Raw genomic sequence first — 27,976 nt, 5'->3', positions numbered from 1 at the left:
CAGTTCTTGTCTGAACTTTTTCACCAGGGCTGTGCTGCTGCCACAATTCAGGTTCAGTTGGCAGCAATTTCAAATTTCCATTTGGGTCAACAGGATTCCAATCTGATGTCCCATAGATTGTGCAAGGCCTTCATTAAAGGTGCCACTTTGTTGAGACCTCCCTTTCAGGAACTGGTTGCTTCATGGGATTTGAACTTTGTTCTATTCAAATTAACGTCTCCACCCTTTGAGCCAGCTAATTCATCTCCTTTGAAATTTCTGTCTTGGACGACTTTGTTTCTGGTGGCAATCACATCTGCTAGAAGAGTTTCAGAGTTACAAGCACTGTCCGTCAAACCCCCATATTTGATATTTCAGAAAGACAGAGTATCTCTTCGTACTAATCCATCCTTGGCCCCAAGGTGTGCTCCCATAACAACTTGAACCAATGTATAGAGCTTCCGGTGTTCTTCCCTAATCATTCCAACGCAGCAGAATACAGATTTCATCAGTTGGACGTTCACAGACTACTACAGTTTTATTTACACCGGACCAATGAATTCAGGAAGTCAACTAATTATTTGTTTCCTTCTCCAACTCCAAATTAGGTCTCCCTGTTTCCAAAGTGACCCTCTCTAATTGGATCTCCAGTTGTATATCCTACATTTATTCTTCTGATGGTAAGCCTTTACCTTTCAAAATTAAGGCTCATTCCACGAGATCTGTCTACATGTCCTTCAAGGATGCATCTGCAGTCCTTACAAATGGGTTGTCCTGTCGTCAGGCAGCCCTTCGGTCGGCCGGATTCCAAAGTCTGGGTCTGGCCTCGGCTGGTGTCGCACTTCACCCGACGTCATAGCTGCAGTTCTTCGGGTATAAAAGCATCAGCCGACGCCATTTTCCTCAGTCTTTCTTGCCGCGTGGCGCCCGAAGCAGAAGCTGTTCGCAAGTGCCGGTCGGTCAGAACCAGAGATTACTACTACAAGTACCGAAGACTTCTAAAAGCTAAGTACCCCGTTGGGGACTCTTTCTTGCCTCAGCCGATGTCAGAAAAAGTGAATAACTGTTTAAATTGTGGGAAACAAATACCTCATAAAGATTTCCACTCTTACTGCTTACCTTGCTTAGGCCCAGACCATGACGTAGCAGCTTGTCTAGCCTGTGCTTCTTTCAACCGACGAACGCTTAGACGTCGGTCTGAATTTGCTGAAGAGTTTTTCGGCTCCGCTTTTGCTTACATTATGCCGTCGGATACTCCGACTATGCAAATTTCTAAAAAACGCAAGGAAAAGGACCGACACTCGCGGTCCACGGTTTCGGCCGAAACTGCGGTTAAGCCAACCGCGAGTGTCTCTGTTTCGGCTGAAACCGAGTCCACGGTTCTTCGGCCGAAAGCTTGCCACTTACCGAGGCCTCATCCAGCTTGGCTGAATCTGCTACTGAAATCCCACCTGCTCCTGCAGGTTCACAGGATTTATCAGATACTATCCCTTTGGATATTTCTACCCCTGCACGTGGAGCTGCTAGGCCTCCTGCATCCATGTCGATTAAGGCCTTTGCCAGGGCTAAAGCAGCAAAAACTACCAAAACTGTGCCTGCTAAGACCCCCTCTCACAGGCCCAGTTCTAGTTCACAAATGCTTAGTCTAGCATAGGATCTCATTTCTTTGATCCGGGGATCCCAACCACATACAGACAGGGCCTCTCACCCACCTCCAGAGAAGAGGACTAGAGTAGAGCCCCCTGAACCAGTTTCTTCAGATGGCTCCTCTGATGAATCAGATAATTCAGACCCTCCAGAGGCCCCTTTTTCTCCTTATGAGGACTCTGATGCAGAAGAGTCCATTCCTTCTGCCTCTCCGCCTGAGGAATTTTCTTTTGGGGAAACCTTGCATGCTATGAGGGAACAATTTCAATGGCAGGGCCAGGACTTTTCAGACTCTAGGAAAAGGCTTAGAACCTTTTTGCATTTGCCACAGCATAGGCCTTTAGCCATTCCTCCAGTACTTACTGTTGTGGATGATGCTTTTAATGATGCTTGTACTGCTCCTGATTCTCTTCCTCCGGCCCCTGCTAAGCCCGATAGGTACTACAGAGTTCCGGACACACATTATCATTTGTATAAGGCCCCGTTTGCAGATCCCGAAACTATCTCCCAGGGACCCAAGGCTGTAGCAGCTACCTCTACCAAAAACCCCCTCCCCTCTGAAAGGGAATCTAGGGCCTTAGAGAGATGGGGTAAAAAAGTTTACACCATGACTGGCACAGTGATCAGAAGACATGCATGGTTAAAAGAACAGTCTTTACCAGACCATGTTAAATCAAAAGCTCCTAGATGCTCCCATGGATAAGCTCAATTTGTTTGGCTCCCCTGCACAGCAGGTGCTGAAGAAGGTGGAAGAGAAAGCAAAATCTGTCCAGACAGTCAAGGATTTCTTGCAGGTCCAGCCTCCAAGGTTTAGCAGGAACTGGCCTTCCAAGAATTGGTCCTTTCCAGACACCTCCAGAGCTCCGAGAGGCAGGAATAGACGCTCAAGAGGCAGGGGTCAATCCAGAGGTGCCTACAGGGGACGTCAGTGGCAGGCTAACAACCAGCGAGGTACAGCCACAGATCCAGCCACCACCACCACTTCCACAGGACAATCACAGTGACTCGGCTCTGGCACCGCCTACCAGGAAACAACTAGAGGCACCCTTAGGCGGGAAGCTAGCCTTATTTTCAGTAAACTGGCATTACATCACAGGAGACAAATGGATTTTACAGACAATAGACCAAGGTTACAGGTTTCACTTCCATACTCTACCAAGGAAGAGAGGAATGCCAAACCTACCTCCAAATCAGAAGACAGAAGCTCTAGAACAAATAATTCACTTACTAAGGATGAGAGCTGTAGAAAGGGTATCATCTATGGAACAAGGGCAAGGATTTTACTCCAGACTTTTCCTGGTACCAAGAAAAGAAAACCAATGGAGGCCTATTCTCGACCTGTCCGCTTTAAACACATACCTCATTGTTCCAAAATTCAAAATGCTGACCCTACAGCAGCTTCTTCCCATGCTGGGCAAGGAGTCTTGGCTGGTAACTCTAGATCTCAAGGAGGCATACCTGCACGTCCCCATACGACCAAATTGCAGAAGATACCCCAATTTCTTGCAGGATCAGAGCATTATCAATTCTCAGCATTGCCCTTTGGCTTATCTACTGCGCCCAGAGTATTCACGAAATGCCTGGCATCAGTAATTGCTCATTGCAGGCTTCAGGGAATTCAAATTTACCCTTACCTGGACGACTGCCTGTTACAAGCGGACAACAAAAACAAATTAACAAAAGATTTGCAAAGGGTCATTCATCTACTACAAGCCCTGGGATACACAGTCAATATAAAAAAGTCAAGGCTGATACCATCCCAAAGGATAACCTTCTTGGGTGCAGATCTGGACACATCAAAACAAATGGCATTCCTGACAGTAGAAAAACAGGAGCAACTCCCTTTCTACTTCATGGCATTAACAAAGCAGAACCAGCTAACAGCAAGAAAAGTCCTGCAAGCCCTGGGTTACATGGCATCCTGTATAATATTGATTCCACATGCCAGACTACATATGAGGAAGTTACAGTGGTACCCAAGGAATTTATGGTCTCAGCACAAGCACAGCCTAGAAACCCAAATTCCAATAATTCCATGCCTGAAGCAAGAATTCCAATGGTGGGCTCAGGCCTGTCAAACAAACAAGGGACTGCCCTTCCACAGCACTCAACCAAGCCAGACCATCACAACAGACGCTTCAGACCTCGGTTGGGGGGCACACATGCTGGACAAGTGCATACAAGGCTTATGGACTCAAGACCAGCTGCACCTACACATAAATCAAAAGGAAATGCTGGCGGTAAAACTGGCAGTTCAGGTATTCAGACCATTTCTTCGACAGGGTCAACTGCTGATAAGGACGGACAACACCACAGTTATGTGGTACATCAACAAACAGGGAGGCACACATTCATACCCTCTATGCCGGATGGCAATGGACCTCTGGAATGTGGCACTGAGCTTCAACATTCAGTTACAAGCAATTTTTGTGCCAGGAAAAGAAAATATACTAGCAGACATCCTAAGCAGAACTGCCACGGATGCCCACGAATGGATGCTGCATCCGGACATCTTCAAAACCATTACAAGGAAATTGGGACTACCAGAAATAGACTTATTTGCATCCCCACACAATCACCAACTGAAAAGTTCTGCACAAGGACGTACCACCCACTTGCTTGGAAAGTGGACTCCCTATCTTTCAGTTGGAAAAACCTGACAGCATATGCATTCCCACCTCTTCCTTTGATGCACAAGGTGCTATTGAAGATCAAAGAAGACCGTCCAAGGATCATCCTGATAGCTCCAGACTGGCCAAGGCAACATTGGTACCCATTACTGAGGAGTATGTCTCGGGAACAAATATGGCCTCTGCCCCTAGTTCCCTTGCTGTTAACACAGAACAACTTCAAAACCCTGCATCCAAACCTGAAAACACTGCAGCTGGCTGCCTGGAACATTGCATAAGACCAAATAACCCAGATTTATCTCAAAGGGTTAAAGACATTATCTTGGAGGCTCGCAGACCCTCAACAAGAAAAAATTATTCAGCAAAATGGAAAAGATATCTCATTTGGAGTACAGCAAAAGGAGAGAATGTGTCACTGGTAAACATAGCTAACATCCTGGAATACTTGGCGGAGCTCTTCCACAACGGCCTGTCCTATTCTTCCATTAAGATTCATGCATCAGCCATTTCAGCAGAATACAACTTGGACCCTCCAGTCTTCTCACATCCTCTGCTCAGGCAGTTTCTGAGAGGAATTAAAAATGTAAAACCACCTAGAAAGGGACTTGAACTTTGTGCTAGAAAAGTTGACACTACCTCCTTTCGAACCAGCAGCAACAGCAGAATTACAATACTTATCATGGAAAACTGCTTTCCTGCTTGCAATCACTTCAGCAAGAAGGGTATCTGAGCTACAGGCATTAATGGCAGTACAGCCCTTCCTGATCTTCCATCAAGATAGAGTGTCCATGAGAACTAATCCTACTTTTATGCCAAAGGTGGTCTCCAGGGTATCTTTAAATCAAGCTATCCACCTACCTACATTCTTCCCCAACCCAAAGAACAGGGGAGAAAGACTGTTGCATACCTTGGATGTACATAGACAATTACGTTACTACCTGGACAGGACCAAGAGCAACAGAAAAACTGACCAGCTACTGGTAGCATATGCAACAGGAATGGAAGGAAAAGCAATTTCAAAACAGACAATCTCTAAGTGGATAGGAAATTGCATTAGATTTTGTTACTCCTACCATGGGAAGAAAACTCCAGAAAACATCAGGCCTCACTCTACAAGGGCTACAGCCACTACCACAGCTTTTTACGAGGAGTGGCTACCAAAGACATTTTAGAGGCTGCTACTTGGAGCTCCGTGCATACATTTGCCAAGCATTATAATTTACCTTTATACTCCAGATCCCGAGCAGGTTTTGCCACTGCTGTTTTGCAAGGGATCTTAACTACACCATAATCTTTTTCTCCTCCTCCCCCAGTTTGGCTATGGTATTCTACCCATTTGTAAGGACTGCAGATGCATCCTTGAAGGACATAGTACAGTTTTGTACCTTACCATAAATGTAGATGTCCGATAGGCATGCATCTGCAGTCAGGATTACCCACCCTCCTTCCCCTCTGTGGTACTCCTAGGGTATTTGCCCATCTTGTAGCTAGCTGGGGGAATCTATTATGGTGTATTTGTTTGTATATATGTACATACATGCTTATTTTTTTTGTTTGCTCTCTGCTATTTGGAACCATTTGCATTTATCCAAATTTAGCCTTCCTAGAGGGCACCTGGCATCTGGGGCAAGAAACACTGAGGAAAATGGCATCGGCTGATGCTTTTATACCCGAAGAACTGCAGCTATGACGTCGGGTGAAGTGCGACACCAGCCGAGGCCAGACCCAGACTTTGGAATCCGGCCGACCGAAGGGCTGCCTGACGACAGGACAACCCATTTGTAAGGACTGCAGATACATGCCTATCGGACATCTACATTTATGGTAGGTACAAAACTGTACTTTCTGCAGCCTTTCAAGCCAAGGTCCCAATTGATAATATCTGTGCAGCAGCAACATGGTCCATCCCTCACACATTTATTGCTCATTACAAATTGGATTTGACCTCTAGGGGTAGAGCATCCTTTGGTATCACGGTACTCAGGAATATTTTTTCGTGAGAGCACCTAATAAGGTGCTAGGGACGCTGTCCCATATGTAAGAATGAAGGGCGAGATAAGACTACAGAACATAAAGAAATTGTGTACTCACCATAGCGTTCCATGTTTGTAGTCCATCTCGCCCTTCATTCTTACGAACCCACCCTCTTACCCCCATCCTGGAAGGATCTGGAGACAGAAGAATTGTTATTAAGTGTAGACCTTTTATTGGGTTCTTTCTGCGTAGTTTTTATTTTTTCTGTCTATAGTTAACAGCAAACAAGATCTGGGGATTGTACTGGTGCACGATGGGATAACCTAGCCACGAGCCAACTGGAAGACTTTGAGCTTGCAAAAAGGCCGAGTCGGAGCCGAGGATCAGCTCCGAACCAATATGTAAGAATGAAGGGCGAGATGGACTACAAACATGGAACGTTATGGTGAGTACATAACTTCTTTTTTATTGCAGGCATTTAGTGCAGAGAATTTAAGGCTTTGAAATGTTAATGACATGCTTCTTGTCGTCCATGGTTTGATACCCTCAATCTCCTTTTACCTACATTGTATGAGTAAATCACTTAACCAGACCGTGCTCTGGAGCAGTTGGGAGAATGGGCTAGGCTTCTCAATGTTCGTCTAAACTGCAGTCCTAATAAGTACCTATGAACATGTCCATTGAGTACTAAAGTTTATTTTTTTTAGTTATGAATGTACTGAGTGCATCATGCAGGTGTGGGGTTGGCTGTCAGAGCTTCACCTATCTATTGAGCAGCTGAGCAGTCTACTGAAGTGAGCTTGTATGGTAATATCCAAGGAACCTTAACTGGCTGCAGAGGGGGGAGAAGGATCCATGCTGCTGAGTTCTAAAAAGGTAACTGGGATGGATGGGGCTTGAAGCTTATATGCATCATGGGTCTATATTATATGAGCGAAAGTTCATATGAATGAACGCTCTAATGAGCGAAAATGCCAGACCTCAAACGTTATATTGTGGGGGGTTGCGCCCCTACATCCCCCGCTAAGTATATATTCCAACTCCGAGATCGCACAGTAGTGAGGAAAGGGCAAATATTCCTATCTTCACTGTACTGTGACCCCAGAAAAAGCATTTCGATGCCCGGCATTTTCGCTCATTAGAGCATTCGTTTATATGAACTTTCGCTCATATAATATAGACCCTGCATCATTCATTCTCAAATACCTACCTTATCCTTTTTGTGGTTATTGGGAGCTGGAGTCTTTCTCTGTTGATTTTCCTTCCATATTTATAAGGTGCATTGGTATCCTTTTTTTTCAAATTGCCTGTGCAGGCTAATTTCAGTAATGGGGCATAACTTAGGCTTTGTAATATGACTTCAGTAGAAACAGTTGTGTTGGGATCACAATTTGAAAAAATAACAAGATGTGAACTTTGTTATATTAGGGCAGCTGACTTTCTCTTTCAGAAACTATAGTCATTCTTTTGCAAAAAATATCACATTTCTGCGTGTTCCATTTTAGATAGATGCATAGCGGTGTGTTTTGTAAGAAAAATGTAGTGCATGCAAGAAAAAGTACTGGTGTGACACTAATATAAGAAGTATATTTTATACTAAAACTTTTATGTTTAAAGAAATAAAAAAGTAAAAAAAAGGAAACTCTTAGTAGTATCTTTTGAAGTGGCTTCCTCAGCAAAATGCAGTATTTCTAGTTTTAATGGCCACTGTGTTTGATAGGATTGCTGTTGTCCTGCCAAGAAGGAACATAAAAACTTTAATAATTTTATATACTTCAGTATTGCACTATGTTTGGAATTCATGCTGATAGAAGAGTGTCACCTGATATGTTGTGGATTGTTTAAAATTTGCTGCTTGCTTTTGGCTTGGATGCAAAACTGACCTTAGGTAAAATATTAATCTTGGGTAGCTTAACTACAGGCAAAGTCTAAAAGTCCATGGAGCGTCTTTTGCATCTTGCTAAATTCTAGCTTGCCAGAGTCCTGTTGGCTGCGTTGTTGAAGAATAATTTTGTAGAAGGTGGCATGACTGTTGAAAACATGATGTTAATCTGGTTTAAGCAGAAAGGTGACTTTGTTTCTCACAAGTCAAATACACATTTAGATGGTTCAGTCTTCGCAGGTTGCATCAGCTACTGATTGTATAATACTGAATTACATACAGTTCTTCATTGTATCAAATTCCAGGTAATTTTCTTTCTTCTTTTAATATTTTTGCACTTTTGTTTGTTGTGAAGTCAAAACGTGCGTGAGGCTTATAGAAAATGAACAGCTAGGGTGTCTGTTTCTTTAAATTGCAGCAGTAATTTAGCTAATTAACAGACTGCCTTTTGGGCCAGGGCCAAGTCTGAGCTTATTTGTAATTGGCAGAGTTTGACAGAACTGTAAGGATAGATTTTTAATTTGTAAGCCTATGTGCTTGAGAAGTTCTGATTATATAAATATCTGCATGTTCTGCTGATATTCCATATTTATTCTGTGCATTACTATCCTTTGTTTTTCATAATGATTATGAGCATAACCCAGATCTTGAGATATGAGTGCAAACAGTTGTATGTTGAGGTCACCATTCGTTCTTCTACTGTACTTCAGCTGGGATTGTTGGCATCTCCATGCTTTGAAAGTGGAAGAGCCGAGAGGTGCAGATGGAGACGGTTATGCCTAATGCTAGACTATATATCTACCTTGCAGAATTCTGCATCAGGTAAAGTGGTAAACTTGCTGTAGTGTTTTTGGCATGTCTGTCTACCGTTGCAGCATTCCCTTTGTAACTACCATCAAGTTCCTTCACCAGTAAGGTGGTGGCTTTAAGTATTGATGTATTCCTTCTCTCAGGTTAGTCCTCCCAAGTTTAGAGAGTATATGTGTAGATCTGGGACTGGAGTTGCATCCTCATCACCTGTGGGATTAAGACTAGCAGGATTTTGCAGGATTTAGCCCAACTTTGAGAACTTTCCCAGGCAACCCAGCCCCCCTTCCCCCTTTTTTATCTATAATTCTGCGATAGCAAAGGTCCTTCTCCATAGGGTTCATAGGTTGATACTAGGCTGTCGGCCCTAGGGCCTATACAAGCCTAGCCATAACAACTCCCTGGTTATTTCTTCCCACACTGTTTACTTTCCTGGGCCCCTGTCCCCAGGGTGAATTTCCTTTCTCCCATCCAGTCATCAAGGTTCCTTTTGAAGAGGGCCAAAGAGGCGCTTTGCTTGACATGTATGGGCAGTCTATTCCAGAGTCTGGGGAGTCTCTGGGTCAGGAACCTATCTCTCCAGCATGTTTTGTTTATTGTGATGACAAGATTTAGATCCCTGGAGTGTGTGGCTCTGAGGGATTGGTATTTCTTTAAGTGTAGCATGTCCAACAGCTCTGGGTTTGACATGGCCTTGTATGTTAAGCAGAGATCGCCTCGGAGTAGACGATATGCGACAGAGTATAGCTGGAGTTTTTTAAGGCGGTCAGCATAGGGCATCTGCTTTAGGCCTGTGATTCCTTTAGTGAGGTATTTCTGCAGCCTTTCCAGTTGTTGCAGATGTCTTGAGAGGTACATACCAAATGGGGCGTTGTATTCTATAATGGGTCTAATGAGGGATGAGTACAGTGGGACAATGACCTCCTTTTTTCTTGATGAAAAGCCCTTAGTGATGAGGTGTGCCACATAAAAGGATTTCCTGACCGTTGTGGCGATGTGGTTATTGAAGGTGAGACCACTGTCCACCTGTGTCCCTAAGTCTCTTATCACACTTTCGGTGTTTAGTGTACTGCCACCTATGTGGTAATTCACGGGTACATGTTTTTTCCAAAGGGGATAACTATACATTTCTTGGCATTGAGCTTGAGCCCATGGCTCTGGCACCAAGCATCTGTTTCTGTAAGGCCCTTTTGTAGAGTATCCACATCATTTGGGGATTCAATAATGGCTCCCAGTTTGCTGTCATCTGCGAACTTTGTTAGCCAGAGTCCATTAGTGTTGGTCTGTACTTCAGAGAAGTAGATGCCAAACAAGAGAGGTCCCAGGACTGAACCCTGAGGTACTCCACTTGTCACTAGTCTGGAGCTGGATTTGGAGTCAGCTACTTTTGCATTGTGGGTTCTGTCAGTAAGCTAGCTGGCAACCCATCGAATGACGTAGGGATTAATGCCCAGCTTAGTAAGTTTATCTATGATTCCAGAGTGGGGGATGGTGTCAAAGGCCTTGGCGAGGTCCAGATAGGCTGTGTGGACTCTTCATCCATGTTACTAATCTCATCCCTAAGGAGAAATGACACAGGATGCAGTTGTTTAAAGTGTACCTTTTCTCAGTTTCGTTTGACATTTCCTGTGTGGGTTGTACTGCTTTTGCCATTTTTAGTGTTCCTTTAGTGTCAGATTAGTTTGTTCCCTTTTTGTCTGTATTTTTAAAGGTAGTTACGTACTTGTCTCCCTTTCTGGTTGGTACAATTTTTTTCTTTTGACTGTATATTTTTTTTAATTAAGCAGAGGTTGTTTTTGCTTATTAGCTGTCAGTCTTGTCCTTTTCTTAAGCATTTACGGTTGTTACTGTTTTCTTGCTGTTGTGTTGCAGACTGTTGCCTTTTATCACCCCTTTGAGGCATTTCAAGACTTCCTCCAGGTGTTGGAGTTCTATCCACTCTGGTATACAAGCTGGCAAGAGGAAATCCATTCATCTGATGTTAGTCTTCATTTTATCCTTGACATATGGGTCCGGTTCCCACATCAGAACCGACTCGGACTTTATTACAGCTCACACCAGCCAAACACACTCAAGCTTCACTTTTACCCACAATCCCTCTCTCACAATTACCTCAGATCATGTTAGTCGCTTTTTCGGACGGTCACGTTTTGCCCGTGCTCTCGAGTTTCCTTTGGTTTAGGTAAATTTCTGCTGTTATTTCTTAGACCTTTTTTCTCTATCTCTTCTCTATTTGATCCTCTACCCTTCAGTTTACTATTTTTCTCTTTTTCCATACAAGTAAGTGTATTTTTTTTAATGTCATAGTTGATAGTCTCTTCTTGTACACTTTGGTGTATCATTGATAATTTTTCCGTTCCATTCAAAACAAAAAAACTATCCTCTTTCTCTACCTCTTAAACTTTTGTGTGAGTACATGTGTTAGTGTCTGCCTTCCAGCCTGTATTTTCAAGATGGCTTGGAACGCTAAAGCCCCTTCTGGTTTTAAAAAATGCCAGAAGTGTGGCCACAGGATTCCATCTTCTGACCCTCACTCCCTTTGTGTCTGTTGCTTGTGTCTCCATTCACTTACAAGAGGACTTCAGTATTTGCCACAGGTTCAGTCACAGAGCCCTTGTTGAGACGTAAGAATCTTATTCTAAAGGGATTGATCCCCTCCCCCTTAATTGAAGGCTTATCTACAGCTGACAAACCTAAAACTGATATTTCCTCCCCTTCGCCATCTTCTGTGGACGAGGACAAAAAGAGGAGTGTCTCAGTTCTGTCTTCTCCATTAGCACAGAGAACTAAGAAATTGAAAGCCTCTGACCCGAAAGCATCCTCGGAACTGGAGGCCTCTTCCTCTGAATTACTGATGAAGACAATTTCTCTGGCACTGCACTGACAACTATTTCAGGTAAAAAATATAGTGGAAGGTCTGGCCAGATTCCAAACCAAATAATTAATGTAAAAAAGCACTCCAAGAAGAACAGTACTGATTATCGAACCAATATTGACCACAAGCAAAAAAATAAATAAATAAACTCCAGAACGCTTAACCTTTCACCGCATTTTCATCTTGCACGCAAACTGCATCAGATATGAGTGTACTATTAAACCAGATAGTATGTAAATACTTGAAAAACCTTAATAAATCTATTAATCTGTTAGTGCTAGTTACGGGTCCATATGACTACATCGACAAGTCATAACATCGACATGCAGTACACCGACACGAAATCACCGACAGATTAAATAACCGAAATCCCACTTCACCGACATTCAGAAGTTCGACAACCCGACAGCGGAAAGACCGACTAGGGTAATGTGTGATCACGATCCGGTAAGTGTGCGACAGTGACGGAAGTAGGAGTGGTCAGGTAAGTGATTTAGGGTTAGGGTGCAGGTAGGTGAAGTGTGCGTTAGTGTCGGAGCTTGGGCTAGGGGTGGGTAAGTGAGTTAGGGTTAGGGTGCAGGTAGGTGAAGTGTGCGTTAGTGTCGGAGCTTGGGCTAGGGGTGGGTAAGTGAGTTAGGGTTAGGGTGCAGGTAGGTGAAGTGTGCGTTAGTGTCGGAGCTTGGGCTAGGGGTGGGTAAGTGAGTTAGGGTTAGGGTGCAGGTAGGTGAAGTGTGCGATAGTGTCGGACCTTTGGGTTAGGGTTTGGGTCAGGGCTAGTGTGTATGCTATGTAGTGTAGTGTGTTGAAGTAGACCCGGTTTAGTACGTGTAGGAGTTTTGTGCAGTGGTTAGGGGCATTTACTTAGTGACTGCTTCGTTGTTGAACTTGTGAATGTCGGTGAAGTGGGATTTCGGTTATTTAATCTGTCGGTGATTTCGTGTCGGAGTACTGAATGTCGATGTTATGACTTGTCGATGTAGTGATATGGACCCCTAGTTACAAAACAACCAACTGACCAAAATTGCTCAGAAAAAACTGCATAAAAGTGTTTGTTAAAAACATCAATGCATGACACTTATACCAACTAAAAATATTCATCCCCTATTAATTGAATGTAATTAAAAACATAAGTAACATAAAAAACATATTAAATATATGTATTAAAAGATGTGTGTGTATATTATATAAACCTTTATTATACAAGTACTATATTAAAACCATGTACAACACTACCATCTACTGGTCATGTAGTAAAAATGCTAGAGTTTAGCTGCCCTTAACTTTAGTACTGGTGCCAGGGAAACCATATAATTTAAACCAGGGAACCTATTGGCTTCAAAAACAGTTTGCCAATACAGTACCATGTATTCCAATTTGGTCTCCCATGGTCCACCTCTAATATCCACAGAAACTGTTTCAACTACAAAAAAGTCCGCTCCACCACATGCCAAGGTATGCTTATGTAATGCATTAGTTAAATTCTTTCTTTATGTCATATGTGTGCTTGTAAATTCTTAATTTAAACTTTCTTTCAGTTTTACCCAAATAAAAAGCATCACATTTGTTACAGAAAGAAATGTAAAGAACTCCACTAGTGTTACAATTGGCATATTCCATACTTTTGATGTACCTATTTCTGCCACTCAAATATAAAGTGTCTCCATCCTTTATATAGAAACACTGCACACAACTACCACATTTATAAAAGCCTTTTTTCCCCGTTTTACAAAATTCTGTTCAAACCTTCTGTTCTGTAAAACATCTTTAATGTTCTAACCTTTACTATCCATTTAAGAGGGCTTTCAAAAATTACATTTAAATCAGAAATACTAGAAAATTTTGCCCATTCGTCCACCATGTGGTGGAACGGATTTTTAATTTTTTGTAGTTGAAACAGTTTCTGTGGATATTAGAGGTGGACCATATGCGACCAAATTGGAATACAGGGAGCTGTATTGGCAAATTGTTTTTGAAGCCAACAGGTTCCCTGATTTAAATGATATGGTCTCCCTGGCACCAGCACTAAAGTTAAGGGCAGCTAAACTCCAGCATTTTTACTACATGAGATATCTATACCAAACGATTGCAGCCCCCCAAACATCTCCAGCGCCCAAGTGAGAACTGCTCTCTCCAAAGCAAAAAACACAGCATCCATGGGACCTGATGGTGTCCCCGGCTGTGTGCTCCATGAACTCAATGAGGAATTAAACCCACAGCTAGGACAGCTGTTTAATCAAAGTCTTACCTCTGGATACGCACTCCAGGAGTGGCGCACTGCAACTGTGGTACCACTTCACAAAGGCGGTGCCTCCACCGACCCTGGAAATTACCGGCCCATTAGCTTGACAAGCCTTATCTGCAAAGCCATGGAGAGGATCATAATGGACCTCATAAATAAAGACATAGGGAATTTGCAGACTTTGGATCCAACCCAGTTTGGCTTTGTCAAAGGCAGATCATGCCTTTTAAACTTGGTTGACTTTTTGAAACAGTCACCAAAGCCATTGATGAGGGAAAGGCAGTCCATACAGCCTACCTCGATCTGGCTAAGGCCTTCGATACAATACCCCACTCGGGTATCATTGAAAAACTCATCAGCTTAAATGTCAACCCATACATCACAAGATGGGTTGCAAACTGGCTGAGTGACAGAACCCACAGGGTCAGAGTTGCTGGCGCCATGTCAGACTCAAAGCCTGTCACAAGTGGTGTCCCACAGGGCTCAGTCCTGGGCCCACTCTTGTTTGGCATCTACTTTTCCAGTACAAGCAAACACAGGAGGGTTATGGCTGACAAAGTTTGCAGATGACTGCAAACTGGGCCATAGTAGAAAACACATCTGACACAGATATCCTTCAGAAGGGTCTCACAGAAGCGGATAACTGGTGCCAGAGCCACGGCCTAAAGTTAAATGCCAAAAATGCATAGTCATACCCTTCGGGAAAAACAAGGTTACCCCTAGCTACCAAATAGGTGGCAATCCACTGAGCACAGAAGAAGTTATCAGGGACCTGGGGACCCAGGTTGATAGTAGTCTGTCATTCGACACCCATGTAGCTAAAGTAGTTAGGAAGACCTTCTACATTGCCCACCTTATCATGAAGGGATTCTCATCTAGATCAAGGGAGGTCATAGTCTCCCTTTACTCATCACTCATCAGACCAATGATTGAGTACAATGCCCCATTCGGAATGTATCTGACCCGACACTTGCAGCAGCTGGAGAGGCCACAAAGTTCCTCACCAAAAGGATAAAGGGTCTCAAAAATCTGTCCTATGCTGCCCGACTGAAAGAACTCCAGCTCTATTCAGTCGCCACCGCTTGCTCAGAGGTGACCTTTGCCTAACATACAAGGCCATGTCAAACCCAGATTTGATGAATATGCTTCACCTCAAAAAATCTAGATCCATCAGAGCCACAAGGGCCGCAGACTTAATCCTTGACACGGCTACTAATAGGACGAGCTGGAGAGATAGATTCATCACCCAAAGACTCCTATGCTGTGGAACAAAATCCCGGTACATGTGAGGCAGAGCACCACGCTGGCCTTGTTCAAGAGAAATCTTGACCAATGGATGGGAGATCGCAGATATACCCCAGGGATTACCTCAGTGTCACTGCTCGACAGAGGCACAGCAAAATAATGGGTATAGTTCCCCATACTAAAGGGGTGGCATAAGCCACAAAACGATGGGCTAGGCTTGTAAATGCCCTCGGGCAGATAGCCTAGTATGAACCTATGAACCTATGAACCTATGGCCAGTAGATGGTAGTGTTGTACATGATTTTAATATAGTAGTTGTATAATAAGGTTTATATAACACACACACACACACACACACACACACACACACATCTTTTAATACATATTTTTAATGTTTTTTATGTATGTTTTTTTTAATTACATTCAGTTGAGGATGAATATTTTTAGTTAGTATAGGTGTTGTGCATTGATGCTTTTTAACATGAACACTTATGTAGTTTTTTTTCCTTTTTGGTCAATTGGTTGTTTTGTAACTAGCACTAACAGATTAATTTATTTATTGAGGTTTTTCAAGTATTTAAATACTATCTGGTTTAATGGTATGCTCACATCTGATTAAGTTTCTGTGCAAGACGAAAACGCAGTAAACGTTAAGCATTCTGCAGTTTATATATTTTTTTTGCTTGTGGTCAATAAACTGTTGGTTCGATAATCAGTACTGTTCCTCCTGGAGTGCTTTTTTATAACTATTTCAGGTCCTTTAATGTTGAAGGCTTCTGTGCAGGACATTTTATTTCCTCCTCCTTCAACAGCACTGATTACATCGGTTTGGACTGTTGAATCTGAACAAAGGGAGTTTCTTCACAGGACTACTTACTTCCCATCTGTAGACCCCTTCACTGTTGAGCTTCCAGAAGTTTTCTTCAGAGGCCTAAATCCCCATCCATATCCTCGATCCGTTCCACCAAAAGTCTTTCTGAGCTTGATGTGGACAGCCTCGTGAATAAAGTCCTGTGGGGAGAGGACTTACAGGCCTCCCCCCCCCCCCACAGCTCCGACTCTTTTGGGTCTAGGAACAAAGCCTTCCTTCACCTCACTGACCACTCCTCCTCTGATGTCCTCCGAGACGTCAGAGTTTACTGTTCCAAGACTACCGGCACTGACTGTACCAGTTCTTGAGATTTCCATCTCTTCGGAACTGATAATTCCCCTGAGCTCTTCGGTGGCTTCAGAACAGGAGACCTGTCAGTCCAGATGCAGGATTTAACTCCAGGTTTTTCGGAGCCATCCCTGCTTCTAGGAGCTTTGACTCGAGTTAGTTCGGCACTGTCTTCTGTCTCAAGGGTGGGCTGATGTTCTTCGTGTTTCACTGTTGCAGTCATTACACTTGGGTTATCCTGCTGGCAGGCTACCCTCAGTCGACCTGAATTCCAAAGTCTAGGTCTGGCGTCTGTTGCTGTCGCCTCTTCCCTGACATCAGTGCACCAGGGGTATAAAAGATGCAGCTGATGCCATTTTCTTCAGTCTTTCTTGCCGCGCGGTGCCCAAAGCAGAAGCAGTTCGTAAGTGCCGGTCGGCCGACTCCTGAGATTTTCGTGTTCGAATTTCAGATCCGAAGTCTTCATTAAAAGCTAAGTACCCCGTTGGGGAAAACTTTTTTCTTTCTCCAGACCGATGTCAGAAAAAGTTAATAATTGTATTTCTTGTGGGAAGCAAATACTTCATAAGGATTTTCATTCTTACTGTATTCCTTGCCTCTGCCCTGAAAACGAAGTTGCTTGTTGTCGGTATTGTGCTAGATTTAACCAGCGCACTGTAAAGCGCCGGTACGATTTTGCATTTCACTATTTTGGCAGAAGATTTAATTACACAATGCCGTCGGATAGCCAACCGACTACCGCAATTCACAAGAAACGCAAAGAAAAAGAAAAGGACAGTCCATCCAAGGTCTAAAACCGACGAGGCTTCTTCTAAACAAATCGCTAGTTCGCCGGCTCCGTGAGGCGCTTTTGCAGCCCCTGATGCCCGCTACTTTGGACCCGCAGGCTGCTATAGACTCCCACGTGGAGTCGCCTAGGCCGCTGGAAGCTCAAAGTATTGGACCTTCGGAAACTATTCCCTCAGATGGGTCCGGTGCTGCTGAGCAGGCATCAGCTTCTGAGGGTGTTTTCAGACCTACTCAATTATACATTAAAGCGACTCTAGCTGCAAAGGCAAAGACTAAAGCATCTTTAAAGACAAAGAAATAAGTACAACAGCCTAATGGTCAGGCCTCCATGCCCAAAAAACAGATGCTCAAAATGGCCGAAGACGTAATTACTTTGATCAGGGGTTCCCATCCCCCTCCTGATAAGAGGCCTAGGCAAGAGACACAATATGAATCTTCAGATCAGGTTTCCATTTCTTCAGATTCCTCTTCTGATCAGGAATACTGTCTTCCTCCCTATGAGGATTCTGATGCTGAAGAATCTATCCCTTCAACCTATCCTCCTGAGGATTACTCTTTTGGGGAAACCTTGCATACCATGAGGGAACGTTTCCTCTGGGAGAGCCAAGATTATTCTGAATCTAAGAAAAGGTTCAGGGACTTTCTTTTACTCCCACAACACAGGCCCCTAGCTATTCCGCCTGTGTTAGACATTGTAGATGTATTTTCAGAGTCCAGTGTGACCCCTGACTCCTTTACCTCCAGCTCCTGTTACGCCGGACAGGTACTACAGGGTGCCTGACTCCCACAAATTCCTTTTCAAGAACCCTGCTGCTGACCCAGAAACTATTTCTCAGGGTCCCAAAGGGGTCAAGGCATCCACTGCAAAAACCCTACCCCCTCCGACAGGGATTCTAGGGCATTAGACGGATGGGAAAAGAAGATTTACACCTCTGCTACCTTGGCTATAAGGGCTTTAAATTGACAGTTTCATATGCTCAAATATCAGCAATATATTATGTCACTGCTTAAACAGAAAATGTTGATAAATTCAGAAGGTGCAGAAAAAGAAATGCAGGATTTATTGCATGCAGCTGAGCAAGTTGGAAAGCATACTTTGCAATGTGGTTTTGATTCTTTGGAGGCCTCCTGCAGGGCCGTTGTCATGGGTTCTGTCATTAGGAGGCATGCTTGGTTAAAGGAACAAAATTTACCAGATCATGTTAAAGCAAAATTATTAGATGCTCCATTACAGCATGATACTTTGTTTGGTGTTAAAGCAGCAGAGGTGTTAAAGAAAATGGAGGACAAAGCTAAATCTATGCAAACATCAAGGATTTCTTACAGGTACAGCCTCCAAGATTTAGCAGACACTGGCCTACAAAGAATTGGTCCTTTCCAGTGTCAGACAGACCACAAATGGGCAGATACAGATGCCCAAGAGGCAGATCCCAGCCCCAAGGTTCATACAGGTCTAAACAATGGAGTGCTTCTACCTCCAAAAGTGGAGAAGACAAGTCACAGCCTTACAGGAAACAGTCCCAATGACTTCCCCCTGCCTGTGCCAAGCACTTATCTTCTGGCAGCACCTTTAGGGGTAAAACTAGCACTTTTTCCTCAAAATTGGCACATAATAACCCAGGACAAATGGGTCTTAGACATAGTGTCACAGGGCTACAAGTTTCACTTTCATACCCTGCCAAGGGCAAACGGTTGGTCAAACCTACCAGAAAAACAATGGGCAGAGGCACAAAAACAAGTCTCATCCCTCATGGACATGAGGGCCATTCAACAAGTACCAGAACAAGAGCAGGGACAAGGATTTTATTCAAGACTGTTCCTGGTACCCAGAAAGGACAAAGCCTTGAGACCAATACTGGACCTATCTATTCTGAACCACATATCTGGATATACCAAAATTCAAAATGTTGACCTTAGAGCAGCTTCTGCCCATGCTGGGCAAGAAGGCTTGGCTTGTGACTTTAGACCTAAAAGAGGCATACCTGCATGTCCCAATCAGACAATCATGCAGAAGATACCTCAGATTCAAAGCTGGCTCAATACACTACCAATTCTCTGCACAGCCCTTTGGCTTGTCTACTGCGCCCAGGGTCTTCACAAAGTGCCTGGCACCAGTAATTGCATTCTGCAGACAAAGAGGAATGCATATATATCCTTACTTGGACGACTGCCTCATACAAGCAGAGAACTAGAACGTTCTACTACAGCATCTGGCATTTGTAAAGAGATTACTACCATGCCTAGGGTACACAGTCAACGAACAAAAATCAAAACTAGTACCCACTCAAGAGATAATATTCCTGGGTGCAAGCTTAAATACAACTGCCCAGATGGCTTATCTCACGCCAGACAAACAAAGGCAACTGACTACCTATTTCAAACTGTTGACAACAAAGGCCCAGTTATCTACAAGAAAAATTCTGCAGGCTTTGGGCTTCATGGCATCCTGCATTCTACTAATTCCATATGCAAGACTGCATATGAGGAAACTTGAGTGGTACCTAAAAAGTGTTTGGACTCAGCATAGCCACAGCCTGGAAACAATAATGACTCTCATTCCCTGCCTGCAACAGGAGTTTCGATGGTGGGCGAAGGCCTGTCACCAGAACAAGGGACAGCCATTCACCTTACCCCCAGCCAGGCAGACATTGACAACGGATGCATCAGATTATGCCTGGGGGGCACACATGGCAGGAAGATGTATTCAAGGCACATGGTCCGCCAACCAAATACATGTATATATCAGTCAAAAAGAGATGCTAGCAGTTCAGAATGCCCTGACAGCCCTCAAGGACCTACTTCATCCGGGACAACTACTGATAAAGATAGACAATACCACGGTCATGTGGTATATAAACAAGCAGGGAGGCACTCATTCTTACCCCCTCTGCAGACTAGCCATGAGTTTGTGGGACACAGCATTGACTTACCAAGTACATCTGCGGGCACAATTCCTGCCAGGAAAGATAAATACTCTGGCAGATGAACTAAGCAGAAACCTCATGGATCCCCACGAGTGGAAACTGGTCCACAAGTCTTCAACATGATAACAAGGAAATGGGGATGTCCGGACATAGACCTATTTGCCTCTCCTCACAACTGCCAACTAAAGAGATTCTGCACAAGGACTTATCACAGACAAGCATGGAAAGTGGATGCCCTATCTTTCAGCAGGAAAACCTCAACAGTATATGCCTTTCCTCCACTGCCTCTCCTCCCCAAGGTACTCCTAAAGGTCAGACGAGAGAAGCCAAAAATGATACTGATTGCCCCAGACTGGCCCTGCCAGTACTGGTATCCAATCCGAAGGAACTTGTCTCAATGCCCAGCCTGGACCTTACCGCATATACCTCGCCTACTGTCCCAACAAAACAATCAGATCCTGCACAGCCAACTCAAGACCTTAAATCTCGCAGCATGGCGGACAATGTAGTCATACAAAACACACCTCTCACTAAAGCGGTGATGGATGTCATTTTGGAGGCCAGGATGCTTAGTACAAGAAAATCTTATGTTGGAAAATGGAAGAGATTCTGTGCCTGGAACCAGGCACAAGGAATTGACACAGCAGTACCAAATATTCCTCAGATTTTGCAGTACTTAACTGAGATGCTGGACAAAGGCCTATCCTTTTCATCAATTAAAATTCATGCCTCTGCCATTTCGGCTCATTACAATACAGAGCCACCAATCTTTTCTCATCCTTTAAGGCAATACCTCAGAGGAGCCAAAAATTTAAGGCCTCCAGGGAGATCACCAATACCTGCATGGGACTTCAATTATGTTTTGGAAAAACTCACTCTGCCCCCTTTTGAGCCAGCCGCTACAGCTGATGTAAAGTTTTTATCTTGGAAAATGGCTCTGCTCTTGGCAGTAACCTCTGCAAGACGAGTCTCAGAGCTACAGGCACTCATGGCTGTGGAATCTTTTATCATTTTTTTATCCAGACAGGGTTTCTCTGAGGACAAACCCAATATTTATGCCTAAGGTAGTGTCCATTGTGGCCCTTAACCAAACTATTCATCTGCCTACTTTTTATCCAAACCCACAGAATAAGGGGGAGAGAATTCTGCATTCTTTGGACATACACAGACTGCTACGCTTCTACTTGAACAGAACCAAAGCTTTCAGAAAGACTGAGCAACTACTAGTGGCATATGCTGCAGGATCACAAGGAAAGGCTATCTCAAAGCAGACTATTTCAGAGTGGATAGGCCACTGCATTCGTTTCTGCTATTCACAACATGGCAAGCCAGTGCCTAAGGGCATTAAGCCACATTCAACCAGAGCAGCAGCCACTTCAACAGCCTTCCTCAGGTGAGTACCAACCAAAGACATTTTAGAGGCTGCTACCTGGAGTTCAGTGCACACCTTCACAAAGCACTATCATTTATCCCTCTACTCTAAATCCAGGGCAGGCTTTGCCACTGCAGTTCTTTAGGGCCTCATAGCCGCTCCTAATGCTGTTTAGCTTCAGCCTCCCAACCATAGCTTTGGGATTCAACCCAAGTGTAATGACTGCAACAGTGAAACACGAAGAACATAGTACAATTGTGTACACTTAAATAAATGTAGATGTTCGAGTGTATTCCCTGTTGCAGTCCAGGTTACCCACCCACCACCCCCCTTCTCTTTTTGCTGGAACTTAGCTGCACTTCTCTAATCTATACAATCTATGTGGTGTATTTGCTTGTAGATGAAGGTATAACATATTTTGGTGCATGCATGTTTTATTAACATATTTTAAGCTTTCCTTTTTGGGGCATCTGGGGCAAGAAAAACTGAAGAAAATGGCATTGGCTGCATCTTTTATACCCCTGGCGCACTGACGTCCAGGAAGAGGTGACAGCAACCGACACCGGACCTAGACTTTGGAATTCAGGCCGACTGAGGGTAGCCTGCCAGCAGGATAACCAAGTGTAATGACTGCAACAGTGAATACACTCGAACATCTACATTTATGGTAAGTGTACACAACTGTACTTTCTGAGCAGGGAGTGACCCCGGTCCCGAGGCAGTCTATCTCTGTTCTGGACTCCCTTCCCTCTTCGGGGGGGGGGGGGGGCGGCGGCCTTCGAGGCAATGGAGAGAGCCCTGTCCCTTACTGTGACCCAGTCGGCACCTTCCTCCTCAGAACAGATACCCCCCCCCCCTCTGGCTCTGTTATTCTGCCTGTCTCTCCACTGGGTCAGTGGGTGCCGAAGTCTCTGTGGGATCTGTTTACCTGCAGGGTTTTGGCACTCACCCATTGATGAACTCATTCAGTTGATTTCACAGTGGGCGTGGAAGGCTCCAGACACTGCCGAACCCATCCTCCAGAGATCAGACCCTAGTGGGAGCTGTGGCTGAGGGAGTCCAAGAGAGGATGGTTTCCCAGCTACCCATCCTGGAGTCTGTGTCTAATTTGTCCATGGAGGCTAATTGCACCTGCTGCCAAAGGGGACATCCAGAGCAGCGGGTCAGGCATAGCCATAAAGAGACATGCCTGGATGCACCTATGTGACTTTGCGGAACCATTTAAGTCTTCGTTTGTCAGTGCTCCCTTTGATGGATCACCCTTTTTTGGCCCAAAAGTAAGACTTTATCCAGGTGTGAGAAGGATAGCAAGACCCTTTCTGCTGTGAGCGTACATTTTTCCACACCCACACCCCCCAAAGATCCTTTTCCAGGAGCCAGAGGAGCGGTGGAAATGTGGTTCAAAAAAATCCCAAGGGCCTTTCCAGAACACACGTGGAGGCAGTTCCCCCAGGGGCAGAGGGGGAACCAAAACAGAAGATGCTGCCCTCACAGCATAGGTGGTCCACAGAACCAGGGCTTCAGGGATTCTTTTCCAAGTAAACCCTTTCAGCACTCCCGAATGGAGGCCTGATTGTATTCCTCTGGAGACAGTCGGGGGGGACACTTATCCTTGCACCTAAATGCCTGGCTATACATAATAGATTCTTAGGTGCAATGGATCCTATCCAGAGGTTATACCATTCTCTTTTCCCATCCTCCCGCTGTACTCAAAAAAAAAAATCACTGATCTGCCACCCAATCAGCGGGATCCAGCAATTCAAGAAATTCAAAAACTGCTAGACAAAAGAGTCATCCAAGAAGTCCCGCCAGACCAAAAAGGATCTGGAACCTACTCAAGATTCTTTAGTGCCAAAAAAGACACTGGACTGGAGACAGATTTTGGATCTCAGTGTGCTGAACAAGTCAGTTTGTCAAATAAAGTTCTGGAAGGTCACAGTAGTCAGTTCTTCCTTTTCTGAAGAAACGACTGGATGTGCTCAATAGATCTAAAGGATACGTATTACCACATAAAGATGGACAAGTGCTCCAGGAAGTTCCTTCACTTCTGGCTGGGAGCCAGTAATTACCAATTCAGAGTACTGCGTTTTGGTCTCGCCAAAGCCCCCAGAGTGTTCACCAAATGCATGGCAGTAGTAGTAGCAGCTCACTTGAGACCGCAAGGATTCCGGGTGTTTCCATACTTGGATGACTGTCTCGTAACTGCTTCGACCAGGCATCAGTTGATAGTAGCCAGGGATTACACTCTCAATATCTGTGCCCACCTGGGAATTACGGTAAACTGCGAGAATTGATTTCAGCTGAAAAATCTGGAATTTATAGGGCTGTGCTAGGTATGGCGACAACCATAGCATCCCTTCCTTGAGAGAAGCTCCAAAGAATTATTACACAAGTTCAAAAGATAATCCACAGAAAGAGGTTTCCTGCTCGGCTAGTTTTTGCAAACTCTGGGGTGAATGGCAGCCTCGGTAATTCTAGTCCCCCTAGCTAGGTTTCATATGAGAATTCTGCAATGGCTACTAGCTTCTCAGTGGTCTATCCTTCACCAGCCCTTGTCAGGTCAAGTTCTGATCATGAATTGTTGCAAAATGGATCTGCTTTAGTGGCTATATTCTGAACAAATTCTCTTTTGTAGCCCCTTTTGTTCTTCCAGAGCCCACAGCCATAGTGACCATGGATGTCTCCCAGACGGGGGAGGGGGGGGGCATTTCCTGGGCAGGATTGTCGAAGGCACTTGGTCGGTCCCCCTTAGAGGCCAACTTGCATGTCAGTGTCTTGGAGTTCAGAGCAGTGCTTCTAATGTTGCAGGCCTTTCAAACAGCTCCTTCTCAGGGGACAGTTGCAATTCAAACAGACTGTTTGGTACAATAGTAAGCAGGGAGGAACTAAGTCTTATCCCCTTTGTCGAGAAGCCCTCAGAGTGTGGCAGTGGGTGATGTCTTCAACCACTTTCTAATAGCAATGCATAACTGGGAGTTCCAGTGTGATTGCAGACAAACTGAGCAGGTGTATCCTCCAGCCTCACCAGTGGTCTCTCAATCCAGAAGTGGCAGAAAGGCTCTTCCATCAATGGGGGGGGGGGGTCGTACTTGTGCCAATCTGTTTGCCTGTCCCCTAAACAACAAGTGCATCAATTACTTCGCCCTGATTCCTCATCCTGGAAAGTAGCCAAGAGATGCTGACCTCCACAGTTGGCCTCCTGGTCTCCTGTACACCTTTCCTCCGATACCTCTAATTCCAGAATTCCTGCAGAAAGCACTCCGGTTGAAGAGCACAGTAATCCTCAATGCCCCCTTTTGGCCTTGACATATGTGGTTCCACTTCCTTTGACCCTATCTGATTCAACAACCTTGAATTATGGACTTAATTCCAGACCTTCTGCCCCATCCAGATGGACTTGTTCACCCAGACATTTTGAATCTGAAGCTGACAGCATGGTTCCTCCAATTCCACTAGTTGCCAGGCATCTAAATCTTCCCTCCGCTGTACACCACATCCTCCTATGTTCTTGTAAACCTTCCACTCGTAAACTATACTCTAGCAAATGGAAGAGAGTTACCCTTTGGGCCTATGGAAAAGATATTGATCCTTTTTCTGCTTCTGTAGAGCATATTTGAGACTTTTTAGTCTCTTTTTAATGCTGGAGCTGCCCCTTCTACTGTCAGACTACAATTAGCTGCAATTTCCAATTTCCACGATGGTTTGGAAGAACATTCTTTAGCCTCTCATAGACATTGAGTTATTTTTAAGAGCCACACTTTTGTTGAAACCTCCTTTCAAAGATCTGACACTGCCTTGGAATCTAAACTTTGTGCTGCAGACCATATTACATTCTCTGTGATCTGAAGTTTTTGTCTTGGAAGACATTGTTTTTGATGGCTATAACCTCTGTTACAAGGATCTCAGAAGTTCAGGCCTTGTCATGTAAACCTACTTGTCTGATTTTCCACAAAGGTAGAGTTTCTTTGTGAACAAACCCCTCTTTCCTACCAAAGGTAGTCTCAGAGTCTAACATCAGTTGAACTATTAATTTACCAGTTTTTTTTTCAGAAAAGGTATGAATATTCCTTACATTTACTAGATGTTCATAGGCAGTTACATTTCTATCTTCACAGAACAAAAACAAAAAAACTTTTGAAAATCTGATCAATTGTTTGTTTCCTTTTCCAGTACAAAGTTTGGCAAGCCAGTTAGTAAGCAGGCTGGGGAAATGGCTAAAGGGACTGTATTTCTTTTATCTATGATAAGAACAAAATAGAATTGCCTAGGCCCGTGAAAGCCCATTCTACAAGATCTGTAGCCACTTTAGCAGTTTTCCAGTCTAGAGCTTCAATGGATGATATATGTGCACCAGCTACTTGGACTTCTCCCCATACCTATATTACTCATTACAAACTGGCCTTGGTCTCTAGGGTAAGAATGTCCTTTGGTTCGATGGTGCTCAAGAATATCCTTCCATGAGTCCTCCCAAGATCTAAGGTAGCTGGGGACTTTGTCCCATTTCTCAAGGACGAAATGAAGATTGAGTACATCAGATAAAAATAAAGTTATGTACTTACCATAACGTTCCATCTGTGTAGTCCATCTTCATTTATACTTGACTCTCCTCCCTCTATCCCCCAGCCTTTAAAGATTTTTTGGTGGAACAGATTATATATCCTCAAATTATTGTGACTTTTCAAGTATAGCAGATATGGTTTCCCTTTGGGCTTCATTATCTTTTATCTATACATTCTCCGCAAACTCGATCTGAGGTAATTGTGAGAGATTGTGGGCAGAGGAAAGGTGAAGCTCGAGAGTTTTTGGCTGTCTCAAACTGTAGTAACGGCGGAGTCTTTTCCGGTATCTGAGCCGGATCCATATGTCAAGGATAAATGAAGATGGACAACACAGATGGAACATTATGGTAAGTACATAGCTTCTTTTTATTCCTTATACTGGGAGGCCACAGAAATTTGGGAATTGGGCCTATGCATCTAATACTGTCTCATAACAAGATTTACATCAAAAATAAATGTACCTCAAGGCTGATCAAACAAGACAGTGCAGTTGAGCTGCTCCATGTTCAAATCACCATAGGGAAAATCCAATAACTTCCTTGCAAGCTATAGGTCCCCCACTATGGCTCAGGAAACCCATACCATGTATTTAAACTTATTGGAAACACTCACCATAAAGCCCAATACCATATTCATGGGCGAGTTTAATTACCCCAGTATTAACTGCGAATCCTGTATGACACCGGGTGTACAGGCACAGATTCCTGGATTTTGTAAACACAAACTACCTGGATTAGATTGTCAGGACACCAACCAAGGGTGCAACCATATTGGATCTGCTCCTCACTAATATGGGAGAGTGCTGCACACCCCTCTAGTGTAATGTTTTCCCTGATAAAGGTCAGACCACAGAGTGGTCTCCTTTGAAGTAAAAATAAAACCTGAACCCCCAGCTAAACCTGGAATATTCAGGAACTACTCTAAGGTTAACTTCCTGCTATTAATTGATAACCTTGTAAAATTTCAAGCCCCCGTTAACCCTGAGAAAACTGCTGCCTATGTAGAACTATTCACATAAACCCTATACAAGCATGTTAATAGCTGAATAGAGGCGGCTGTATCCACCAAGGAAGAAGTACAGAACTAACTCAAAAAACAAGCCACCCTGGTGGAATCACAAAATCAGTAGGCTGTATAACAGGATGAAAATCATGGCAAAACTTAGGAGGTGCAGCAGCCAGCAGGATAAAACCACTCCCGTCAAACTAAACAAACAACTTGGAGGACAAATAAAATCTACCAGACAAATTTGAGGTAAATTTGGCTTCCCAGGCCAAGGACATCTACAAGACATTCTTTAGCTGTGTCTGTAACCTCAAGGGCAATACACAATTGTGTGCAGAGCTCATTGTAAATGGAGCCACCTGTACTGAGTCCGAATGTATAGCAATCCTACTGGCAGATAAATTCACTCCAACCCCCCCCCCCCCAGTTTTCCCCTTCAACCTTTCCTCAGAAAGTATGATCAAGTATAACTTCCCCTACTATCACTAAGGAACAGGTCCTTAATTCTCTATCTAAGGCCAAGAACACTGCATCAGTGGGCCCAGACAGTATCCCAGAATGCTTTCTAATTAGCATGGAAACATGACCTATCAGGCCATCTGGAATTGTTATTTAACTGTAGCCTCCAAACAGGCTTTGTGCCTCATGAGTGGAGAACAGCAGTAGTCATTCCTCTGCATAAATGTGGGCTATCTGCATACCCTGGAAACTACATACCCATAAGTGTCACTAGTCTCTTACGGAAAGAATTATTATGGTAATGACCAATAATGATGTAAACTTCCAGACACTGGACACAGCCCACTTTGGTTTCGTCAAGGGCAGGTCATACCTACTGAACCTGGTGGACTTTAAGAAGGTCACCAAAGCAATGGATGACGGCAAAATGG

The 27,976-nt window shown here is 44.0% G+C and overlaps 1 protein-coding gene across 6 annotated transcripts in view; it reads left to right on the top strand.

The window, feature by feature from the left end:
* SUOX (sulfite oxidase) overlaps positions 1–27,976 on the top strand; it is a 308,330-nt gene that overhangs the window by 163,346 nt on the left and 117,008 nt on the right. The window contains exon 1 of one of the 6 annotated variants that reach the window (XM_044083754.1): positions 8,242–8,417. The exons of the other annotated variants lie outside the window; for them this stretch is intronic. The gene's annotated coding sequence lies outside the window, so the exon portion shown is untranslated. Of the gene's footprint in view, positions 1–8,241; positions 8,418–27,976 lie in introns of those variants that run through there. 6 annotated transcript variants of the gene reach the window in all.

Source organism: Protopterus annectens, chromosome 9.part0, assembly GCF_019279795.1.
Source record: "Protopterus annectens isolate FY-2018-M chromosome 9.part0, PAN1.0, whole genome shotgun sequence".
NCBI classification, from domain to species: domain Eukaryota; kingdom Metazoa; phylum Chordata; order Ceratodontiformes; family Protopteridae; genus Protopterus; species Protopterus annectens.
This window is presented reverse-complemented; position numbering and strand designations above follow the sequence as displayed.